Source organism: Lissotriton helveticus, chromosome 12, assembly GCF_964261635.1.
Source record: "Lissotriton helveticus chromosome 12, aLisHel1.1, whole genome shotgun sequence".
Lineage (NCBI taxonomy): Eukaryota > Metazoa > Chordata > Amphibia > Caudata > Salamandridae > Lissotriton > Lissotriton helveticus.
In genome coordinates, this window is record NC_136073.1 from 523,890,877 (window position 1) to 523,915,500 (window position 24,624).

Below are 24,624 nucleotides of genomic sequence, written 5' to 3' on the forward strand. Positions count from 1 at the left end.
GAGAAGACCGTCAACAGTCAGCTCGCCGCCTTCCTTGAATCTAACAGTTCCCTCGACCCCTCACAGTCCGGCTTCCGAGCCAACCACAGCACTGAGACTGCCCTCATCGCAGCCACAGACGACATCCGGAAACTGCTCGACAACGGGGAAACTGCGGCCCTCATCCTCCTGGACCTCTCCGCAGCGTTCGACACGGTCTGCCACCGCACACTTGTACAACGCCTCAGGAACGTCGGGATACAAGATAAGGCATTGGATTGGATCATCTCGTTCCTAGCCAGAAGAACCCAGAGAGTCCGCCTCCCCCCTTTCAAATCAGAGGCCACCGAAATCATATGCGGCGTTCCACAAGGATCATCGCTCATCCCCACCCTCTTCAACGTCTACATGAGTCCCCTCGCATCCATCGCACACCAACACAACCGCAACATCATCTACTACGCAGATGACACCCAGCTGATCCTCTCCCTCACCAAAGACCCAACCACCACCAAAACCAACCTACACGAAGGGATGAAAGACATAGCCGAATGGATGAAGAACAGCTGCCTAAAACTGAACTCCGACAAGACGGAAGTCCTCATCCTAGGATCATCCCCCTCTGCCTGGGACAGACTCATGGTGGCCCCCGGCCCTAGGCAGCGCACCCAAACCAACGGACCATGCTCGCAACCTGGGATTCATTCTAGACTCCTCCCTCTCGATGATCAGACAAGTAAACGCCGTCTCATCATCATGTTTTAGCATCCTACGCATGCTCCGAAAGATCTTCCGATGGATCCCCACCGAAAAAAGGAAGACGGTCACCCAAGCACTTGTAACCAGCTGACTAGACTACGGAAACACCCTCTACGCCGGAACCACAGCCAAATTGCAGAAAAGACTTCAACGCATTCAAAACGCCTCCGCCCGACTCATTCTTGACTTACCTCGCCAAAACCACATATCCGGTCACCTGAGAGACCTGCACTGGCTCCCCGTCAACAAGAGAATCACGTTCCGTCTCCTCACCCATGCACACAAGGCCCTCCACGACCTAGGACCCAGATACCTCAACACTCGCCTGACGTTTTACATCCCCACCGCCAACTACGATCGTCCAACCAAGCCCTCGCCGAGATTCCACGAATCTGAAGAATCACCATGGGAGGAAGATCCTTCTCCTACTTGGTGGCCAAGACATGGAACTCACTCCCCACCCACCTCCGTCTCACACAGAACCACCTCTCCTTCAGAAAGCAACTCAAAACCTGGCTGTTCGATCACTAGCGTACCCCTCTCCCTTAAGCGCCTTGAGACCCTCTGGGTGAGTAGCGCGCTATACAAATTCCTGACTTGACTTGACATGACTTGTATTGCAAGGAATACCAACCTCTAAAATGTCCATTATTTTCCTAATAGTAAGTCTAGAAAGCTGCTACAGTTTTCAGACGTATTATGGCAAATGTAAATGAGTTGGTACACAAGGGGGTGGTGATGGACGGAGCATCTGAACCAATCAAACACTCACACACAATCAACAGATCTGGGTTTAATCCATCACCGTTCTTTAGCCCACTCTGCCACCCCAGTTCAGACATGGCCATATGCAAATCAGTCTGACCCTGTGCCTCATGGGAACAGTCCAGCCCGAACTGCCAAGCCATGCCTTCCCTGGACCGGAAACAAGCTTCCGAGGACCGGTTTCTGGCATTTCAGTCGTCTTCAGCCCGGCTTGCTAGAATCCAGTGGCAAAGTGAGCAAGGGACACACGTCTGAGCATACCCTGCCAACTTATGGCGAACAAAGTGGTACAAAAGGGGGTGGTGATGGACGGAGCATCTGAACCAATCAAACACTCACACCCAGTCAACAGATCTGGGTTTAATCCATCACCGTTCTTTAGCCCACTCTGCCACCCCAGTTCAGACATGGCCATATGCAAATCAGTCTGACCCTATGCCTCATGGGAACAGTCCAGCCCGAACTGCCAAGCCATGCCTTCCCTGGACCGGAAACAAGCTTCCGAGGACCGGTTTCTGGCATTTCAGCCGTCTTCAGCCCGGCTTGCTTGAATCCAGTGGCAAAGTGAGCAAGGGACTCACGTCTGAGCATACCCTGCCAACTTATGGCGAACAAAGTGGTACAAAAGGGGGTGGTGATGGACGGAGCATCTGAACCAATCAAACACTCACACCCAGTCAACAGATCTGGGTTTAATCCATCACCGTTCTTTAGCCCACTCTGCCACCCCAGTTCAGACATTGCCATATGCAAATCAGTCTGACCCTGTGCCTCATGGGAACAGTCCAGCCCGAACTTCCAAGACATGCCTTCCCTGGACCGGAAACAAGCCTCCGAGGACTGGTTTCCAGCATTTCAGCCGTCTTCAGCCCAGCTTGCTTGAATCCAGTGGCAAAGTGAGCAAGGGACTCACGTCTGAGCATACCCTGCCAACTTATGGCGAACAAAGTGGTACAAAAGGGGGTGGTGATGGACAGAGCATCTAAACCAATCAAACACTCACACCCAGTCAACAGATCTGGGTTTAATCCATCACCGTTCTTTAGCCCACTCTGCCACCCCAGTTCAGACATGGCCATATGCAAATCAGTTTGACCCTGTGCCTCATGGGAACAGTCCAGCCCGAACTGCCAAGCCATGCCTTCCCTCGACCGGAAACAAGCTTCCGAGGACCGGTTTCCGGCATTTCAGCCGTCTTCAGCACGGCTTGCTTGAATCCAGTGGCAAAGTGAGCAAGGGACTCACGTCTGAGCATACCCTGCCAACTTATGGCGAACAAAGTGGTACAAAAGGGGGTGGTGATGGACGGAGCATCTGAACCAATCAAACACTCACACCCAGTCAACAGATCTTGGTTTAATCCATCACCGTTCTTTAGCCCACTCTGCCACCCCAGTTCAGACATGGCCATATGCAAATCAGTCTGACCCTATGCCTCATGGGAACAGTCCAACCCGCACTGCCAAGCCATGCCTTCCCTGGACCGGAAACAAGCTTCCGAGGACCGGTTTCTGGCATTTTAGCTGTTTTCAGCCCGGCTTGCTTGAATCCAGTGGCAAAGTGAGCAAGGGACTCACGTCTGAGCATACCCTGCCAACTTTTGGCGAACAAAGTGGTACAAAAGGGGGTGGTGATGGACGGAGCATCTGAACCAATAAAACACTCACACCCAGTCAACAGATCTGGGTTTAATCCATCACCGTTCTTTAGCCCACTCTGCCACCCCAGTTCAGACATGGCCATATGCAAATCAGTCTGACCCTGTGCCTCATGGGAACAGTCCAGCCCGAACTGCCAAGCCATGCCTTCCCTGGACCGGAAACAAGCTTCCGAGGACCGGTTTCTGGCATTTCAGCCGTCTTCAGCCCGGCTTGCTTGAATCCAGTGGCAAAGTGAGCAAGGGACTCACGTCTGAGCATACACTGCCAACTTATGGCGAAAACAAAGTGGTACAAAAGGGGGTGGTGATGGACGGAGCATCTGAACCAATCAAACACTAACACCCAGTCAACAGATCTGGGTTTAATCCATCACCGTTCTTTAGCCCACTCTGCCATCACAGTTCACACATGGCCATATGCAAATCAGTTTGACCCTGTGCTTCATGGGAACAGTCCAGCCCGAATAGCCAAGCCATGCCTTCCCTGGACCGGAAACAAGCTTCCGAGGACCGGTTTCTGGCATTTCAGCCGTCTTCAGCCCGGCTTGCTTGAATCCAGTGGCAAAGTGAGCAAGGGACTCACGTCTGAGCATACCCTTCCAATTTATGGCGAACAAAGTGGTACAAAAGGGGGTGGTGATGGACGGAGCATCTGAACCAATCAAACACTAACACCCAGTCAACAGATCTGCGTTTAATCCATCACCGTTCTTTAGCCCACTCTGCCACCCCAGTTCAGACATGGCCATATGCAAATCAGTTTGACCCTGTGCCTCATGGGAACAGTCCAGCCCGAACTGCCAAGCCATGCCTTCCCTGGACCGGAAACAAGCTTCCGAGGACCGGTTTCTGGCATTTCAGCCATCTTCAGCCCAGCTTGCTTGAATCCAGTGGCAAAGTGAGCACGGGACTCACGTCTGAGCATACCCTGCCAACTTATGGTGAACAAAGTGGTACAAAAGGGGGTGGTGATGGACGGAGCATCTGAACCAATCAAACACTCACACCCAATCAACAGATCTGGGTTTGATCCATCACCGTTCTTTAGCCCACTCTGCCACCCCAGTTCAGACAGGGCCATGTGCAAATCAGTCTGACCCTGTGCCTCATGGGAACAGTCCAGCCCAAACTGCCAAGCCATGCCTTCCCTGGACCGGAAACAAGCTTCCGAGGACCGGTTTCTGGCATTTCAGCCGTCTTCAACATGGCTTGCTAGAATCCAGTGGCAAAGTGAGCAAGGGACTCACGTCTGAGCATACCCTGCCAACTTATGGCGAACAAAGTGGTAGAAAAGGGGATGGTGATGGACGGAGCATCTGAACCAATCAAACTCTCACACCCAGTCAACATATCTGGGTTTAATCCATCACCGTTCTTTAGCCCACTCTGCCACCCCAGTTCAGACATGGCCATATGCAAATCAGTTTGACCCTGTGCCTCATGGGAACAGTCCAGCCCGAACTGCCAAGCCATGCCTTCCCTGGACCGGAAACAAGCTTCCGAGGACCAGGTTTCTGGCATTTCAGCCGTCTTCAGCCCGGCTTGCTTGAATCCAGTGGCAAAGTGAGCAAGGGACTCACGTCTGAGCATACCCTGCCAACTTATGGCGAACAAAGTGGTACAAAAGGGGGTGGTGATGGACGGAGCATCTGAACCATTCAAACACTCACACCCAGTCAACAGATCTGGGTTTAATCCATCACCGTTCTTTAGCCCACTCTGCCACCCCAGTTCAGACATGGCCATATGCAAATCAGTCTGACCCTGTGCCTCATGGGAACAGTCCAGCCCGAACTGCCAAGCCATGCCTTCCCTGGACCGGAAACAAGCTTCCGAGGACCGGTTTCTAGCATTTCAGCCGTCTTCAGTCCGGCTTGCTTGAATCCAGCGGCAAAGTGAGCAAGGGACTCACGTCTGAGCATACCCTGCCAACTTATGGCGAACAAAGTTTTACAAAAGGGGGTGGTGATGGACGGAGCATCTGAACCAATCAAACACTCACACCCAATCAACAGATCTGGGTTTAATCCATCACCGTTCTTTAGCCCACTCTGCCACCCCAGTTCAGACATGACCATATGCAAATCAGTCTGACCCTATGCCTCATGGGAACAGTCCAGCCCGAACTGCCAAGCCATGCCTTCCCTGGACCGGAAACAAGCTTCCGAGGGCCGGTTTCTGGCATTTCAGCCGTCTTCAGCCCGGCTTGCTTGAATCCAGTGGCAAAGTGAGCAAGGGACTCACGTCTGAGCATACCCTGCCAACTTTTGGCAAACAAAGTGGTACAAAAGGGGGTGGTGATGGACGGAGCATCTGAACCAATCAAACACTCACACCCAGTCAACAGATCTGGGTTTAATCCATCACCGTTCTTTAGCCCACTCTGCCACCCCAGTTCAGATATGGCCATATGCAAATCAGTCTGACCCTGTGCCTCATGGGAACAGTCCAGCCCGAACTGCCAAGCCATGCCTTCCCTGGACCGAAAACAAGCTTCCGAGGACCGGTTTCTGGCATTTCAGCCGTCTGCGGCCCGGCTTGCTTGAATCCAGTGGCAAAGTGAGCAAGGGACTCACGTCTGAGCATACCCTGCCAACTTATGGCGAACAAAGTGGTACAAAAGGGGGTGGTGATGGACGGAGCATCTGAACCAATCAAACACTCACACCCAGTCAACAGATCTTGGTTTAATCCATCACCGTTCTTTAGCCCACTCTGCCACCCCAGTTCAGACATGGCCATATGCAAATCAGTCTGACCCTATGCCTCATGGGAACAGTCCAACCCGCACTGCCAAGCCATGCCTTCCCTGGACCGGAAACAAGCTTCCGAGGACCGGTTTCTGGCATTTTAGCTGTTTTCAGCCCGGCTTGCTTGAATCCAGTGGCAAAGTGAGCAAGGGACTCACGTCTGAGCATACCCTGCCAACTTTTGGCGAACAAAGTGGTACAAAAGGGGGTGGTGATGGACGGAGCATCTGAACCAATAAAACACTCACACCCAGTCAACAGATCTGGGTTTAATCCATCACCGTTCTTTAGCCCACTCTGCCACCCCAGTTCAGACATGGCCATATGCAAATCAGTCTGACCCTGTGCCTCATGGGAACAGTCCAGCCCGAACTGCCAAGCCATGCCTTCCTTGGACCGGAAACAAGCTTCCGAGGACCGGTTTCTGGCATTTCAGCCGTCTTCAGCCCGGCTTGTTGAATCCAGTGGCAAAGTGAGCAAGGGACTCACGTCTGAGCATACCTTGCCAACTTATGGCGAACAAAGTGGTACAAAAGGGGGTGGTGATGGACGGAGCATCTGAACAAATCAAACACTCACACACAGTCGACAGATCTGGGTTTAATCCATCACCGTTCTTTAGCCCACTCTTCCACCCCAGTTCAGACATGGCCATATGCAAATCAGTCTGACCCTGTGCCTCATGGGAACAGTCCAGCCCGAACTGCCAAGCCATGCCTTCCCTGGACCGGAAACAAGCTTCCGAGGACCGGTTTCTGGCATTTCAGCCGTCTTCAGCCCGGCTTGCTTGAATCCAGTGGCAAAGTGAGCAAGGGACTCACGTCTGAGCATACACTGCCAACTTATGGCGAAAACAAAGTGGTACAAAAGGGGGTGGTGATGGACGGAGCATCTGAACCAATCAAACACTAACACCCAGTCAACAGATCTGGGTTTAATCCATCACCGTTCTTTAGCCCACTCTGCCATCACAGTTCACACATGGCCATATGCAAATCAGTTTGACCCTGTGCTTCATGGGAACAGGCCAGCCCGAATAGCCAAGCCATGCCTTCCCTGGACCGGAAACAAGCTTCCGAGGACCGGTTTCTGGCATTTCAGCCGTCTTCAGCCCGGCTTGCTTGAATCCAGTGGCAAAGTGAGCAAGGGACTCACGTCTGAGCATACCCTTCCAATTTATGGCGAACAAAGTGGTACAAAAGGGGGTGGTGATGGACGGAGCATCTGAACCAATCAAACACTAACACCCAGTCAACAGATCTGCGTTCAATCCATCACCGTTCTTTAGCCCACTCTGCCACCCCAGTTCAGACATGGCCATATGCAAATCAGTTTGACCCTGTGCCTCATGGGAACAGTCCAGCCCGAACTGCCAAGCCATGCCTTCCCTGGATCGGAAACAAGCTTCCAAGGACCGGTTTCTGGCATTTCAGCCGTCTTCAGCCCGGCTTGCTTGAATCTAGTGGCAAAGTGAGCAAGGGACTCACGTCTGAGCATACCCTGCCAACTTATGGTGAACAAAGTGGTACAAAAGGGGGTGGTGATGGACGGAGCATCTGTACCAATCAAACACTCACACCCAGTCAACAGATCTGGGTTTAATCCTTCACCGTTCTTTAGCCCACTCTGCCAACCCAGTTCAGACATGGCCATATGCAATTCAGTCTGACCCTGTGCCTCATGGGAACAGTCCAGCCCGAACTGCCAAGCCATGCCTTCCCTGGACCACAAACAAGCTTCCGAGGAACGGTTTCTGGCATTTCAGCCGTCTTCAGCCCGGCTTGCTTGAATCCAGTGGCAAAGTGAGCAAGGGACTCCCGTCTGAGCATACCCTGCCAACTTTTGGTGAACAAAGTGGTACCAAAGGAGGTGGTGATGGACGGAGCATCTGAACCAATCAAACACTCACACCCAATCAACAGATCTGGGTTTAATCCATCACCGTTCTCTAGCCCACTCTGCCACCCCAGTTCAGACATGGCCATATGCAAATCAGTCTGACCCTGTGCCTCATGGGAACAGTCCAGCCCAAACTTCCAAGCCATGCCTTCCCTGGACCGGAAACAAGCTTCCGAGGACCGGTTTCTGGCATTTCAGCCGTCTTCAGTCCAGCTTGCTAGAATCCAGTGGCAAAGTGAGCAAGGGACTCACGTCTGAGCATACCCTGCCAAATTATGGCGAACAAAGTGGTACAAGAGGGGGTGGTGATGGACGGAGCATCTGAACCAATCAAACACTCACACCCAGTCAACAGATCTGGTTTTAATCCATCACCGTTCTTTAGCCCACTCTGCCACCCCAGTTCACACATGGCCATATGCAAATCAGTCTGACCCTGTGCCTCATGGGAACAGTCCAGCCCGAACTGCCAAGACATGCCTTCCCTGGACCGGAAACAAGCTTCCGAGGACCGGTTACTGGCATTTCAGCCGTCTTCAGCCCGGCTTGCTTGAATCCAGTGGCAAAGTGAGCAAGGGACTCACGTCTGAGCATACCCTGCCAACTTAAGGCAAACAAAGTGGTACAAAAGGGGGTGGTGATGGACGGAGCATCTGAACCAATCAAACACTCACACCCAGTCAACAGATCTGGGCTTAATCCATCACCGTTCTTTAGCCCACTCTGCCACCCCAGTTCAGACATGGCCATATGCAAATCAGTCTGACCCTGTGCCTCATGGGAACAGTCCAGCCCGAACTGCCAAGCCATGCCTTCCCTGGACCGGAAACAAGCTTCTGAGGACCGGTTTCTGGCATTTCAGCCGTCTTCAGCCCGGCTTGCTTGAATCCAGTGGCAAAGTGTGCAAGGGACTCACGTCTGAGCATACCCTGCCAACTTATGGCAAACAAAGTGGTACAAAAGGGGGTGGTGATGGATGGAGCATCTGAACCAATCAAACACTCACACCCAGTCAACAGATCTGGGTTTAATCCATTACCGTTCTTTAGCCCACTCTGCCACCCCAGATTAGACATGGCCATATGCAAATCAGTCTGACCCTTCGCCTCATGTGAACAGTCCAGCCCGAACTGCCAAGCCATGCCTTCCCTGGACCGGAAACAAGCTTCCGAGGACCAGTTTCTGGCATTTCAGCCGTCTTCAGCCCGGCTTGCTTGAATCCAGTGGCAAAGTGAGCAAGGGACTCACGTCTGAGCATACCCTGCCAACTTATGGTACAAAAGGGGGTGGTGATGGACGGAGCATCTGAACCAATCAAACAGTCTGACCCTGTGCCTCATGGGAACAGTCCAGCCCGAACTGCCAAGCAAAATGAGTTCCCACTTTGCTTGCGGGTCTTGGGTGCATGTTGTGCCAAAGGTTTTATTAAAACATGGGCAGAATCAGTGATAATTCCCATCTATAAAAAGGGTGACAGGGAAAGCCCATCAAACTATAGACCCATATCTCTCCCGGACTCATTAATGAAAATCGCAGGGAGAGTGGTCCTGACTAAAATACAGACGTGGGCCGAGGAACACGATATTTTAACCCCTGTGCAATATGGGTTCCGGTCAGGGATGGGCACGGTTGAGCAGGTCCTAAGTTTTGTATTGCTACAAGGGAAGTACACCAGGGCTAAAGATGGTTGCTTGTATGCAATATTTGATGACCTCTCCTCTGCCTTTGATTGCGTAGTACACACAAAACTTTGGGAAATATTAGAGGAGATGAATGTGGACCCAGCTATAGTCCTTTTTCTGAGACAATTATACTCCAGTGCAACGGCCAAAGTAAGGTACGGATTGGGGGGGAATGCACGGGGTCCTTCCGCATCCAGAAGGGGGTGAGACAAGGCTGCGTGCTGGCCCAACTCCTTTTCTCATTATATACGAACAGTCTAGAAAAGGAATTGGTGGCCAGTAACTTCCACTCACCGAGGTATGGCAATAGGCAGATAGTTTCCCTCCTGTATGCGGACGACGCAGTGTTGATGGCTAGGACTAAGGTGGGTGCACAGAAGGCCCTAACTAAGTATGTAAAATTCATGGAGGCTAGAGGCCTTAGAGTTAACGCCAAGAAGTCTTTTGTGATGTGCTGTGGTAAAGGTGGTGGCAGGTGCAAACAACTTAAAGTGGCATTTCTGTAAATCTATATAAAATTCATTGGTTGAACTGAGTGCACGAGGATAAAACAGTATCCAGGCCTCCAAGTAGAACATACCAAAACATTTCCATACTTGGGGGTTGTAATTGAAAGATCGGGTGCTTGGGGCCCGGAAGTGAAAAACAGGACCCTAGCTTTTAAGCTGTTATAAAGTTCGCAAGTAAACTGGGTAAAAAACAGCCTGGAATTATGCTCAGTATTTATGTGGCAAAATGCAGAAGCATTGCTCTCTATGGTGCAGGGATTTGGGGGTACCAGGATGTAACTTCACTTCAAATTGCTGAAAAAATTTTTTTAGATATCTGTTTGCCCTTCCAAAGGGCACATCGGTTTATAATTGCCACGCAGAATTAGGTATGGACCATTTAACTGACTTGATTAGAATCCAACCAATTTTGCTGTGGCGCAGAGTCTGGGCGACACAAGAACTTGATAACGTAAAGCGCATTAAATGGCTTGAATATGTCAGGAGGGTGCTAAACGATATACAAAGGCCAGAATGGTACAGTAACCCTAAATTAATAGGGGAAATCCCAAAGAAAGTTTTGAAACATCTATGCATGGAGCACTTTAATATAATAAGACTTGGAGGGGAGGTCATTAAGAAAACTGTGCCCGAACATCAATTGCTGTTGACCACCCATAGAATACAACCTTATCTAAACCTCGTGACTTTGGGGTTTGAACGTTTCATTCTGACCAGATTCAGATTTAATCTATTCCACCGTCTAGTGACGTTCCCAGCTAAAAACGACTGGCATAGAACTCTGGCCGTATGCCCATGTGACAACAGGTCATCCCAATCCACTTTCCATCTGGTCATGTTCTGTAAACTATATAAAAAAGAACGCTGTAGATGGATTAAGCAATACGTGAGAGGTGGTGCATGGCGGCAATATAGGCCAGCGTATCTGAACTTGCAGCAACTGGGGAACCCTGCATGCATAATGTTTATGACAATGTTTTTAAAAAATGTTTTAAGATCACGGAATTTACTATGAACTGCTAACTATTCGATAGATTCACTCTAATGATTTAATACTTTTTTTAATTTAGATGTTATTTATTGGTGTTGGATTGTATAGATGTATTTTTGTATGTACTTGCTTTTATGATTTTTAATACTGTGAAAATCTAATAAAGCCTATTGAATTGAAATTGAGTTCCCATTGTGGTACATGCACACCTTTGTGTAGGAGCATACCTTCAGTTGTAAATGTAAAACTTCTTTTTAGTGCTCATTCTTAACTCATACATTTTCAAAGATTGTGCATGGGTTGTGAAGCACACCCCAGAAACAGTGGAAAGCAAACCCTAATCCCTGTTTACAAGCTGGCCTGTCTGCAGCTCATACATTCCCCCATATCCCTTCAGAGTTAAGTGATTGCTGTAGACAGTGCAGTGTCTTAGAAACTGGCACAGAGCCAGACCCTATTCAGCATACATGCTGATGATAGGGTCCCTGTTATTAAAATAGGCAGAAATAATTAGCAATCAGTTGGTGTGAATAATTTTTGCATTTGATAGTTTCTATGCTTAATTTTCATGATGGTGTCTAAATGAGACAGCAAGACTGCTGTGCAGTACATGCTTTGTACCTGTGCATACGCAAAGCCAGTACCACAAGCAATGCATTTGCTTCAAACATCATCAGTGTTCATTCAAATTGTATGTTCTGATGAGAAGTTACTTTATACTTAATCGGACTCAAATATGGTGGCTAGACTGCTATGTGCATGGTACATTGAATGGATCACTGTCAAAATACTAATTCATACAACATCAAAACACAAAGAAATCCAAAAAATAATATTGCTTACAAAAATATCGCCTTCCTATACTTAACTAATAAAACCACAAATTGCAAGAATATAACTATCACTGTTAAAAATACTGGTGTCTACTTATACCAAAAACACAAGTATCAAAAACAAAAATATTGTGACCTTTACATAAACACATAATATGTCAAAAACGTCGTTTCACACTATAATATCGCCAAAATGGTACAATATCCATGGAAATATTTATTTTTAGCTTTTTACATAAAATAATTCTCTAAAACAAGAAAAATTCTATACATGATTAAATTAAAAATAAACATATTACATCACAAACATATTTACCATACACCCCAAAAAAATGTATATAATTATATTCATCACAATATGACAAACAATATTGCCATTAACTTAAAGCATTTATACATCAACTTAAATATTAAGAAAGAAATATATAAAAATTTATAAAAATTCACAAATAAAACTTAAATTAGCAAACTAAAACTAAACTAACCAATAGAATCAAACTATAAGTAACCTTAGCCAATAAAATCTGATAAAGACTTTTCAGTCCATGCCGGGCAGGAACAGTATTTGGGGTTCCCATTGCGGTGTCCATTTTCAGGGAACACCCAAAAACAAAGCCCGCCAGACAGAAGGAAACTCCTAATCGGGCTGGCATTCTGACCACGACTTTGGTTGTGTCGTGGGGGGCAGCCCTGGCAAGTATGCCCAGTGTTGTAATCTGGCCCTTAAGGGGTTACAGTTACTATCCCCACTCCATTCTCCACCCATTTGTAGAAAATGTTGCACATGAAAGAGGTGGCATTTAGGGCCTGATTACAATGTCGGTCAGTAATTAAACTGCCCGACTCCTTGTCAGATTCGGTTCTGACCGATTTGGCTGGTCCTCCTGACTGATTATGATGCTTCCGAACACAGTTCGGTAGAACTTCCATTGACTTCCATCCTGTGTTTCGACCGACAACAAAAGCTCCTAAGGGAAAAATGGGCATCTGCGGAAAACCATGCACCTTGACTTGGGCACCCCATGGTGCCTGCCACACTGTGCATGGTTTTACAGGGGAGTCCTTTGGGTACCCCCTCAAACCCAAACCAGAGGCCTCAGGATGAAGGGGGGGCCTGCTAGGGCCCTCCAAAATCAGTTTCGACAGCCTTTTTGAGTCAGAAAGAACGAGTCAAAAAGGCTATTGGAATCTGACATTGTAATTGGTCGGTCAGAAACGCTGTCCGTAGAGCTGTACGAATCGACTTCACTCCTATTTATAGCAATTTGGGGTAGGTGTTGAACACTAAAGCGGTGACATTTACGAGTTACACTTCAATCTACACCAATTTGTAGAAGGTGTTGGACACAAAAGGGGCAACATTTGCTATTCCCACTCCAATCTATACAAATTTGCCCAAGGTGTTGGATACTAAGGGGTGATATTTAGTAGTTCCACTCCAATCTACACCAATTTTTAGAAGGTGTTGGAAATAAAAAGTGTAGCATTTACAAGTCTCACTTCGTCTATAACAATTTGCAAACGATGTTGGACACTAAGGGGTGACATATACTATTTCCACTGAAATCTAAGTCAATTTGGGGAACTTTTTGGACCCTAAAGGGGTTACATTTACTATTTGCGCTCCAAACCAAACCATGTTACGGATGTTTCTACTAACTAAATGTTTTATATAAGCAACCATTGCTTTATACTCATACAACATTTAGATCATATACAATCAACTAAAATTTACTTTAAAAAACCACACTACCCAAACTACAATCCAATATATTCATAATTAGATATTAAAATTAAAATAATGTTTTAACACTATTAATAATTAATATATTAATATATTTTTGAAAATATTAACTACCATTCATAAACTTAGAAACAAGAATGTAAAAATAAACTCATAATCCTAACAATCATAACATTTCAAAATATGACACAATGTTTTAAAACATAATTCTAAAATATTTCTTCTTACAATGAAATTATAATTTTCAACATAAAAAATGTAAAAATGTTTTAATGATAAAACTTAAAACAAATAGAAAAAGGACATTTTAATGTCCATTCTTGAGAAAATAATTGACTGTATTAAGATGTATTTTTATATATTGTCTACACTATTTGTTAACTTATTTCTTTTATCATTTACTATAACAAATTAATAAAATACATATTTTAAAATTATTATGATTAACATGTATCTTAATGAAGTAAAATAAATATGTATAAATATTGTTAGAGCGAAATTAATTTATAGATTTTACAATATTAATCTGCATATCATTAACATAATCAGCTTTACATTTACTTCTCCCTCCATTATCCAATAAACACCCAATATCCCGCTGCTACAAAACATATAAACCCATTATTTTTTTATACATTAATTTAACTAAAGACACATTTGCTGTCCCTACCAAATAGCTCCATGATTCAAGCTATTAGAATGGAGGTGGGATTGATATAATGGGCTGTAAAGTCTCAAATGTCTTTAATAAGATTCTGGAACCGACAGGAGATTGTTGGTGATGAAAAGGTTTCAACTTGGTGAAGAGAGGAAATTCGAGTGAGCAGCTTACGCTGGGCACGAGACGTGAAGAAAACCCTCCAGACGGTAGCTAAGCACTTAAAATTGAGCCTCTCCCCACCATTGTCGAATATAGTCTGTACTAAAAAAATGCTTAGAGACCAAGGACTTGAATACTCCAGATCACAAGACATGGACTACTTGAGGCTTAAAAAATCGGTGAATTGGGTAAAGAATGAATGGGAAAAGAAGGCCCGGTTCCCATACCTGGATTTACTGCCCAGTAGATGGCTAAGACCTGAAATCCTGAAGGTTCGGGTGGGCCTAAATCCATGGAAAATAGAAAGAAAAATAAGAGTGGCCCTGATCCATCCGGACGGAACTTGTAAATGTGGTCTAGGAGTTAGAAATGATATTTTACATATACTGTTTGACTGTACATGGATTTTAGTAATTCGGAAAGTTTTCTTACGTCCAATTTTTTTAAAATATGAGGTGACCTCTCGTGCTGACGCCATTAACCTCCTAACAGAAATGTCATTTTTGGATACCACAATTGTGTTGGGGAAATTTCTGAAAGCGACAAGAGAATACGTAATGGAGGCAACAAAGGAGAGTGGGAGAGTTTAAAATTATAGAGTATCCCAATTTTATGTTTTATGGTTTTAAAAGTGTTATAAATGTCAAAATGTAATAGTGTTTTAAATATTTTATCACTATGTGTGATCCATTGTTCTATGTATGGTTTATAGACTATTGTCTAAATAAACTTTGTTATCAATCAAATCAATTAAAGACACATATTCCAACAATTAAATTTATAATAATTATATTACAAAAAACACAAATGAAAAACGTAATTAACTTACAGAATAAAAAAACTACAATAAATTCCATACCAAATAATACTTTTAAACAATAGTACATGCAACAATGTTTTCTGAAAACCGATATTTTTACAATAAACTGTTCAATTATATTATTACCTACCATATTCATGTCGCAATATTTTTGACATCTCAATATTCTAGACACAATATTTTGGTTCACAATTTTTTTTCGGATATTTCTCAAAAAACCCATATTGAATGCCTCCTGTATTAACTAAACCTTCTCTCAGGATTGCTTTCCTGCACTGAATAAGAGATTGGTGATTGCTTCTAACTAATGAGATGGAGATTTAGGGCCTATCCTAAAGCAATGCAGATCCAGCAGTGCTTAATAGTAAGTAAGTAAGCTTTATTGTATTAGGTTAATTAAAACCATTACAAAAATACGTTTGGAAACACATGTCCACAGATAAAAGTTTTAAGAGGAAGTTTTAAAAACCAGAATATATAGTTATAAAAATTGTTGTGCTAAAACAGTGTTTTATAGGGGGATGCGTTGTTCATGCTTAATAGTGTTCATCAGCTTAGGACTCTATTTGTATGTCCTAATAAAGTGTTATGCTTTTTTACCCAGAGAATATATGTTTGCATATAAAACAGGAAGGGCTTAGTTTAAAGCTGCAGCTCTGGCAAAGGGCAATTATAAGCACCACAGTACCGAGGGCAGAGGGGCTTACAAATTGGCATTCCTGCAGAAAACAGTCAGTAAGATATGTATCTATCACTATCATATTCATGGTATAATATGTGGCATGCAGCACATCACCCCCAGCAACTGTATCTTCTGTAGCTATAGTTTTCCTTGTTCACATCTGAAGGAGGATCTTGATCTATTTAACCCATTGGCTGTGCCGCCTGTATTGCGGAAGTGCGGCAGCACCAGCTAGGTAGTGCTGCTGTCGGCCAATGGCCGACGGCAGCATGGATAGGGTTAGACATGGGTTTCTAGGAAATCATTGTAAGATGTGACGATATGGATTGTCTTGATTTGAGGTCTGCAATGATCCAGTATATGGACTATGCACATAAAAGTTCCTGTGACCTTTTTGTGATGAAGTTGGATTGAATTGGACAGAATATGCAAGATAGGATAGGGAGAATGTTCTATGGGAGAATTTACAGATGCAAATAAATTCATTTATATTAGGAACTTTATACTAGGAACAACGGTCCTAATTATGACTTTAGCGCATTGGCGACGTTGCAATGCTGCCTCCCCTGCACCAAAGCCATGCAAGGACCGCCGACCATATTATGAGTTGCAAATGTGCAACTGGTAATACAGTTGGTGGTTCTTTAGCCTTTCCCATAGCAGTGTCTTTAAAACAGGCACTGCAATGGGAAAGGGGAAAAAGTTCCAGCACAGCATGAATTTTGATGTTCCTGCCATGCTGGAACTAGGGGGAATACAGACAGGGGACACATGTTGCGCCCCCAGAATGTATCACAATGGTGTGGGGAACATGGGGGCCTGTTCTTGTCATGCCAGGTTTTCATGGCAAGGCTCTGCCATGAAAATGCTGCTGGTGTACGAACTCAAACTATGCTGAGCAGGACTGTACCAGTCCCTGCTCAGCGTAGTACGTAGTGGTGTTCCTGCACCACCGGTGGAGCAGGAGGTCCACTGCTGATACCACTTTGTAAGTCGTAATCAAAAATATGGTGGGCTGACACGCCTGTGCCACCATGTGTCTGGCAGTCGCAAAACCGCCAGACTCATAATCAGGCCCATATTTGAAACAGGGAACTTAACCTGGATATATCGTCCATATAAGAAAGGGGACAGATAAGTTGTTTTGGCTCTCATAGAGAGATTTGACAAGACATAGAGTAATCCATATTTAAGGACACTGATATTGAGCCTATTGGGTTTTGTACATTTTGACATGGCCCAAATGGTATTCAGAAGCCCAGTATAAACTCTATTATTTTAATTAAGCTGCAAATTGATCAATTTGCGAAATACATCAAGTGCCAACATATTGTACTAGGCTAGACATATTTTATACTCTTAATTAATTCCTTTTTGTGAATTTTAGATACCCTAGCCTCTGGCTTTGTTATCCTCTTAAGTGAGGTTAAGAATAAAGGCCCGGTTTTGAGTTTGACCGATGGATACTGTGCCACAAAAGTGACAGATATCCTGCCCTTCTTATAACAAGTACATTATATTGTAATGCAATTTTTTTGGGGGAAACATTTTTATTAAACATATAATAAATCCATCATTATAATCAAATATCAGCAAGTAGATGCATTTTGGCACCACCGGGAATAAGAGATACAAAGATGCATATATATAGTACAGATTGTAGTCACAGCACCCAATACACCTTGTTTTAACTACTCAGTTCATGCTTTTCCCCTGTCCCCCCATCCTTCTAGGTCCTATATTTCTCCCAGGGGTTCCAGATTGTTTCCCATTCTTTGGGACAACCTCTGCTTATGTATACAACTCTTTCTGCCTGCCTGCACCAGTTGAGATCCTGCTTCCAATTATTGAGTCTCTGTGGGTCTTGCGCCCCTTATGCACATGCCGTGTTTTGTTTCGCCTCCCCTGAGGCCAGCATAAGCCACATCTTTGTGTGTGTGTGGGCCACCTAATCTCTCTCATGACTCCAAGCAGGTGCCATCGCGCGTCCGGGTGGACCAGCATGCCCACCACCCTGGTCATTACCCCAACAGCTTTTGCCCAGTATTACTGGATCTTAGGACACGCCTAGATTATGTAAAAGAAGGTGCTTGTCTCCCCCCTAGTGCAAAGGTCTGTGTCGGATGTACCTATCTTGTGTTGGAATGTGCAGGAAGCATGTGACCTAAATAGGACTTTGAGTTGAAACAGCCTGAATCTTGCCCTTATGGCCACTTCCCTGGGACTCTGAATCACTTCCTGCCAGCGCCCGAGAGCTACTGAACTGTGCTGCCCCTGTGAAGTGATTCGTTACAATCAAGTATCTCACTGCAGTTATTGCTCTTTTGAATCCAACCTACGGTGGACCATACCCTGAAGACTTTCCTTTCTATATTCCGTGCTGCTCCTTGGTTCTTCTTGTCCTGAGGAAGACCTGCTGTGCCTACCAACCACTCATGCATTTTTCTGGGTCGAAACATCGACGTGCTTGTGATAATCCTGACCGTACTCTCTCCGCCCCAAGTGCAATGGAAATTTAAATCCCAAATATTGCAGAGATTTATGTACCTAGGGATGGATGTCCTTTGAATAGCTAGTTTTAACTATCCATAAAACACTGTACATATCCTGTTCACATTTAGCCCTTTTTTCGCACTTTCTTCACCTTATCACTTGTGCCGTTTGAACACTTCATATGTTTATGAATTGTGACATCCCTCTAATGTTATCTCTCGACACCACAAAGTGTAAATGAATATATTAATTTATCCCTCAATACAACTTTAGATTTATTCAATTTAATGGTGTGTTTTTTGTCCTGTTTTCTCTTTCCTTTTCATTGATTATTACTGAAAGGTCTTAGTATTCTATTTTATATCATTCAGTAAACCAAGAATCAACTCTGTACCTGACAGAACCAACCTTCTCCACATACATCCAGGTTCTGAGGGGCACTGGGTTACCCCATTATACTAGATGTAGTCATTGTCCTCCAGCAGTCCCACATCTGACTTCCAGGCTTCTCTTAACGGACCCAGTGGGTCTGCGAAGCTGTTAATTAATTTCCGATATGTAAGGGAAACAGCTTTTTCAATCATGGGTTCTAGTATTAACTGGTATTTCAGCCAAGAGTATTTGGGCAGCGGCTCCCCCTCTGGCACATTGCATCATAGGGCATGCCTCAGTTGCTTGTACCAAAACTGCTCTCTGTCTGCCATTGGATATTCTGTCTTGAAGTCTGCAAATGTGACAATGGTCCCATTCTGCCACACATCTCCAAGGTTGTCTATACCAATAAGGCTCCATCCACAGAATCCCTGTCGGCATTCCACATTACCGAATGCATCACTTTCCCATAATGGCATTTGTGTGTCAATTTGGATTCCCATCCCACTAGCTTGGTGGCCATGTGCCACGCTTCAACTACAGTTCGATTATGAGCAGATAGGGACTTCACCTTTCTCTCGCTGTACAAAGCCACACAATACCCTCCGTCCCCATTGAAGTCTCAATTGACTCCGTATGCCGGTTCTGCCAGGGGCGTGACGGCTCACCCGTTGATGTTGATCAGTTGGCCAGCCAGGTAGTAGCATCAAACTTCTGGGACCACCAGGACGCCCTCAAAGGCCCCCGCTGGAGTTTGCGCAGAGCCACACGTGACTTGCCTCCCTCCCACAGGAGGCTATGCTGTTATCCCTCAATTTCCTGAAAGAAATTATCCAGGATCATGTGGGGGTGTTCTGCACTGCACAGAGTAGGGCTATCATTTTAAACAAAACTGCTCTGCCCATGAGGGATATTGGCAGTCACCACCAGTGTGCCACATCTTCCTGTTGTCTCATCAGTTGGGGTGGATATTTAAATTCAAGAAGTCCTCAGCCGATTTCATGATCCACACACCTAGGTACTTGAATTGCTTGTATTGTGTTAGGGCTGTGCAGTCGGATGTGAGATGTGGTAGATCTCAAGCGAGATTGAAGATAAGTGATTTGTCCCAATTTACCTGGTTCCTGGAGTACGTACCAACAAGTCGTAGTATGTTAATGAGACTGTGAAATGTCTGCCTTGGTCTGTGTGCATATAGTAGTACATCGTGAGTGTATAGTGAAATGCACTCCTCCCACCCACCCCCAACATCGATACCCCGGGCTATTGGGTCCCCTCGGATCCATGCGGCAAATGTTTCCACGCGATCTCGAAGATCATTGGAGAGAGCGGGCACCCTGGTGCGTGCCTCTATGGCACGCGAACCATCTAGAAACCAATACATTCACCCGAACTTGGGCCCTTGGCTCAGAGTAGAGGAGGCGGACCTATGCACAACATTTCAGTCCAATACCCAGCCTGGACAACAACGCCTGTATATAGGGCCATTCAATACTGTCATATGCCATGCAGGCATTTAGTGACATTATTGCTGCAGGTATGGTGGGTTTCACTGCCCTAATGTGCATTACACCAAACAATCGTCTGTGGTTCAACCTGGTGCTTCTGTGGGGCATGAATCCAGATTGGTCCAAGTGGACAATTGCAGAAATGATGGGGGCAAATCAGTTCGCCAGCACGTTTGCCAGGACCTTGATTTCAAAGTTCAGTAGCGAAATTGGCCGGTAGGAGCTACACCTCTCCAGGGGTTTGTCTTTCTTCTGAATGACCAAAATTGTGGCCATTCTCAGGTCCTCTGACAGGTTCCCATCCTGCAGTGCAGTGTGGAACATATCCAGCATTGGTTGCTTCACCCCCGATGCCACACATTTAAAAAGTTCAGCAGGAAGCCCATTTAACCCCCGGGGCCTTCCCGGGCTGTAGGTCCTTAATTTCCCCCTCTACCTCTTCATTTGTCATATCTTGGTCTACAGTTTCTCTCTCCTCTGTGGAGAGTGTTGGTAGAGAGATATCACTAATCAATTCCACACTCACTTCTCTTGTTCTGTTTGTCACTGATTGGTATAGTGACTCATAATATGTTGAAAATGCCTCAGCATCTGTCCAGGAGTATCGTACCGCATCGTCACCTTCTTGGATTTCTGCGACCCAGTTCTGTTCTCTGTCTCTCTTCTCCAACCATGCTATAAGTCTATTAGCCTTATCTTCTAGGTCATAAAATGCCTCTGCATGGCTACTGCGTGTTGTTGAGCAGCATCTCCCTCTAGGTTCCCGACTCCCTTTGCTTAAGGCGTATCCTGTGTCAAACTTCAGGATTGTCCGACTCTTTGTATTGTATAGCCTGTTCGATGGTTATAATTTCATTTTCTAGGTCAGTCTATCTGAGGCGCCTCTCCTTCCTTTGTCCCCCTGCCACTACCTATAGGTATTCCCTGGCCACCACTTAATATGCTTCCCATAGAATGCAAGGTGACACCACCCACCCTGTGTTTTCTGTGAAGTATTGTTGTGTTCGCTCTCTGAACTTATCTTGGAGGTCCCTATCTTTGAATTGGCATGCGGCTATATGTGATGGAAGGGTGTGGTTTCTAATAGGGTCCTGTAGCAGGACCTCAACCGGCGCATGAGCTGATATGCCCTTGCTCTAAGTTGTGCACCCGCACATTCATGCATTGCATGAAGAGATAGCACAGTAGTGCCCTGCTACTGTGCGCTGCAGTAATATGGGTATATTGCCTCTTGGTCGCATTGTGCAGCCTCCACAAATCCGGGAGGACCATTGCTTCCATGAAGGCTCTAAGGGAGTCTGTTCCCCCGCCCAGGTAGACACCACTGTTCTATCTAGATCCTGTCCCATTACTGCTTTCATGTCCCCTCCCAAGATAAACACCCCAGGGGGCATGTCCACTAGGTTTTTGCTCAGCTCTGGAAGGGTCCCCATGTGTAGCCTTGGTGGGATGTATTCGGAGCATAGGTTTCGGCTTTGGCCCTCCCACGTCCTGGCTAGGGAGGCAAATCTACCTAGGGGGTACTCCCATGTGCAGTTCAGTATTAGGGGTATTGAGTTTTTAGCTAGAATCGCCACTCCCCTGGAACCTGATGTTAAAACCTGCATGTGCCAAGAGAGTGTATCCAAATCTGTTTATTGCTAGATAGTGATTGCCTCTCAGGTGTGTCTCTTATAGAAAGACTATATCCGGGGAGTGCCTACGTAGGTATTGTAGGACCATGGTCCACTTAAGTTTGTTCCTGAAGCCATTGAGGTTCCACGTCAGGATTTTCAATGTGGTCACAGCTTGTGATGTCATGTCTGTGATCGTGTGAGTGCGGGTCTTGCCTTTTTCCCAGCTTCCCTCCCTGTCCCTCTATCTCGTAGCAGTTGCTCAGTGTACCTTGCCTGTGTTGATGATTGAAGGAGTCAATCATTAAAAACATAAGCTAAACAAAACAGTGAACTTCGTGCTCTATTCCCCTTCGGGTAAACCCCCCTCTTGGCCACCCTGCACTGTATATTTAAAACTACCCACTTCCCCAATTTGCAGAGTGCCAGTCACCCAACTCAAACCATTAACCTTTAATCAGGGGCCGTCCTGCACCACCACATACATACAAATGGCTGCCCCGCCCCACTTGCATTTGAATCTGTGTGTGTCCTTTTGTGTGTTGGAGTCTGTACCCCGTGTTTAGCATCCCCCTCTGGTACGGAAGGAAACTTTGTAACCTGCTGTGTCCATCTATGTTGCCTTTTTCTCCCCAAAATGGCTCGTACTCCAGCCCTTCCCCTCAGCCTGAGGGATCCCCCATGCCGCCCCATTTCCCGTATCTCAATTAGTCTGGTTTCAAGGGGTCGGTCTCCAGGTGGTGATCGCCTTCTGCATGATCAGCTTGTGTCCCTTGAGGCGAAGCGTCCCTCTGATCCTTGTTTCTTTCATCCTGTCCCTGCCTCGGCTGTTGCTGGACCTTTCACCCTTCCTCCAGTTACTCCCACATCTCATTGGGCACAGAGAAGTACCATGACTTGCCAATACCTAGTACCCTCAGCTTTGCTGGGTATAGAATTATATATTTAAGATTCTCTGCCCACAGATATCTTTTAACTTCATTGAATGTACATTGCTGTCGCTGAACCATGAGGGTGAAGTCAGGGAAGAAACAGATTAACATGTTTTCATAGGGTAGATCACCTTTGAGCCGGGCTGCCTGTAGGATAGCGTCACAATCTCTGTAGTTTAGGATCCGTATGATGATGGTTCTTGGTGGGGCCCCTGGCTTCGGCAGTAGCACTGGAGCTCTATGTGCCCTTTCCACTGAACAGAGAATGGTCAGACATTTGAGTTTGAGATGTTGGAGTATCAGGTCTTCCAGGAATAGGTCCACACTGGGGCCCTCCGTCCCGTCAGGCACCCTAAACACCCTGATGTTGTTTTGGCAGGCCCTTCCCTCCTGATCCTCCAGCTCTGCCGCCATGACCTTGCATTAATGTGTACTCAGTCTTACAGATTTTTGGTGGTAGATTGCAGGTTACTGATGTTTGTTTCCACCCCAGTGAACTTTTCTGAGGTTTTATTCATGTTGGCCCACAGGAGATTCACCTTAATAGTAACCCTGTCCATTTTGGATTCCAGGGTCATTCCCAAGGAGGGTTCCATCTTCTCTTGGCTTCCCACGGCCACTTGCGTTCGCACCCATCATAGCCCTAGGTACTACAGACTTGTCCAATTTATTGGTTTGAGCCAGGGGCACCTTTGAATCGCATTTTTTTATGCCCATGTGGGGGAATGGCAGCTACTCCATGCCTCAGTCTGTCCTTCCTTCCTGCCTCCTGTTGTGTTTATCTTTTATGTTACTGGTGCCAGCTGAGAAGCAAAGGGAGATACTATTGCCCCAGGGCAATCCCGGCTTCCGCTGCTTAATCAAGCAATGCTCAACACTCCTTCTTGCTGGGACGCGTGTCGTCCCCACTGGCCCAGCGTCTTCCGGTTAGTCGGACCCACCCCTGGCACCAGGGTCTTCAGGCAAATGCCCACTGTTAGCCATGTGATTAGCCCGTCTCGCCAGGCCCTGTCTTTCTGGGGGTTCTCTTGCCCCGGTGTCTGCTCCTTTCGATCTCAGTGGGTGGAGTTTGAGCCCCGAATTCGTGGTTTAGCCCGCACAATCTCACCTGGACCGCCAGTCTCCTCCACTAATCAACGGCGGGTAGGGGGAAGGAGCGCAGTCTCTCAGCCCAGGAAAGTTTCAGTGGTGGTAGTGTAAGGGATCTGTGGCATTACCGGTAGGCTCCGGTGTCTGCGGGCCTCCGGGGATGTCTGTAAATTTTCCTCCCTCGCTTCTCACAGGCCCAGCCTCTTGGTCGGGGGTTTTAGTGGGGACACCTCACTTGTGGCGATCCAGGAGGAGGTCCGTCGCTTCACCCTGGCTTGCTGTGGCCCACTTCTATGCATTCCAATCCAGTCGGTCCCAGTGGCAGCAGGCATCTGCGGCCCTCAACTTCAATGTCCTCCATTCACCCCAACAAAGAGGGGTCCCGGTACAGTCCTAGTCACCTGTTAGATGGATCCTCCAGTGGGGCACCCCCCAGGCAGCAGCCATCGAGCAGGTTCGACAGTCTCCTCCGCTTACTCCAATGGATGGGTCATTGGAGGCCACTAATTTCTCTGGAAACCTGTTGACACCAGAAAAGGGCATTGAGATATGCCCTGTTAGTTTTTAGCCTGGTACACAATTTAAATTCGAGGGATGTCAAATAGAAGTAGTCTATTATGATAAAAGTTTAAGTATTCACCTCAGAGGAACATTTGATGGCACCCGATATATGACATTTAGGGGCTGATTACGATGTTTGTAGGAAAGGCTCCAAACGGCATTC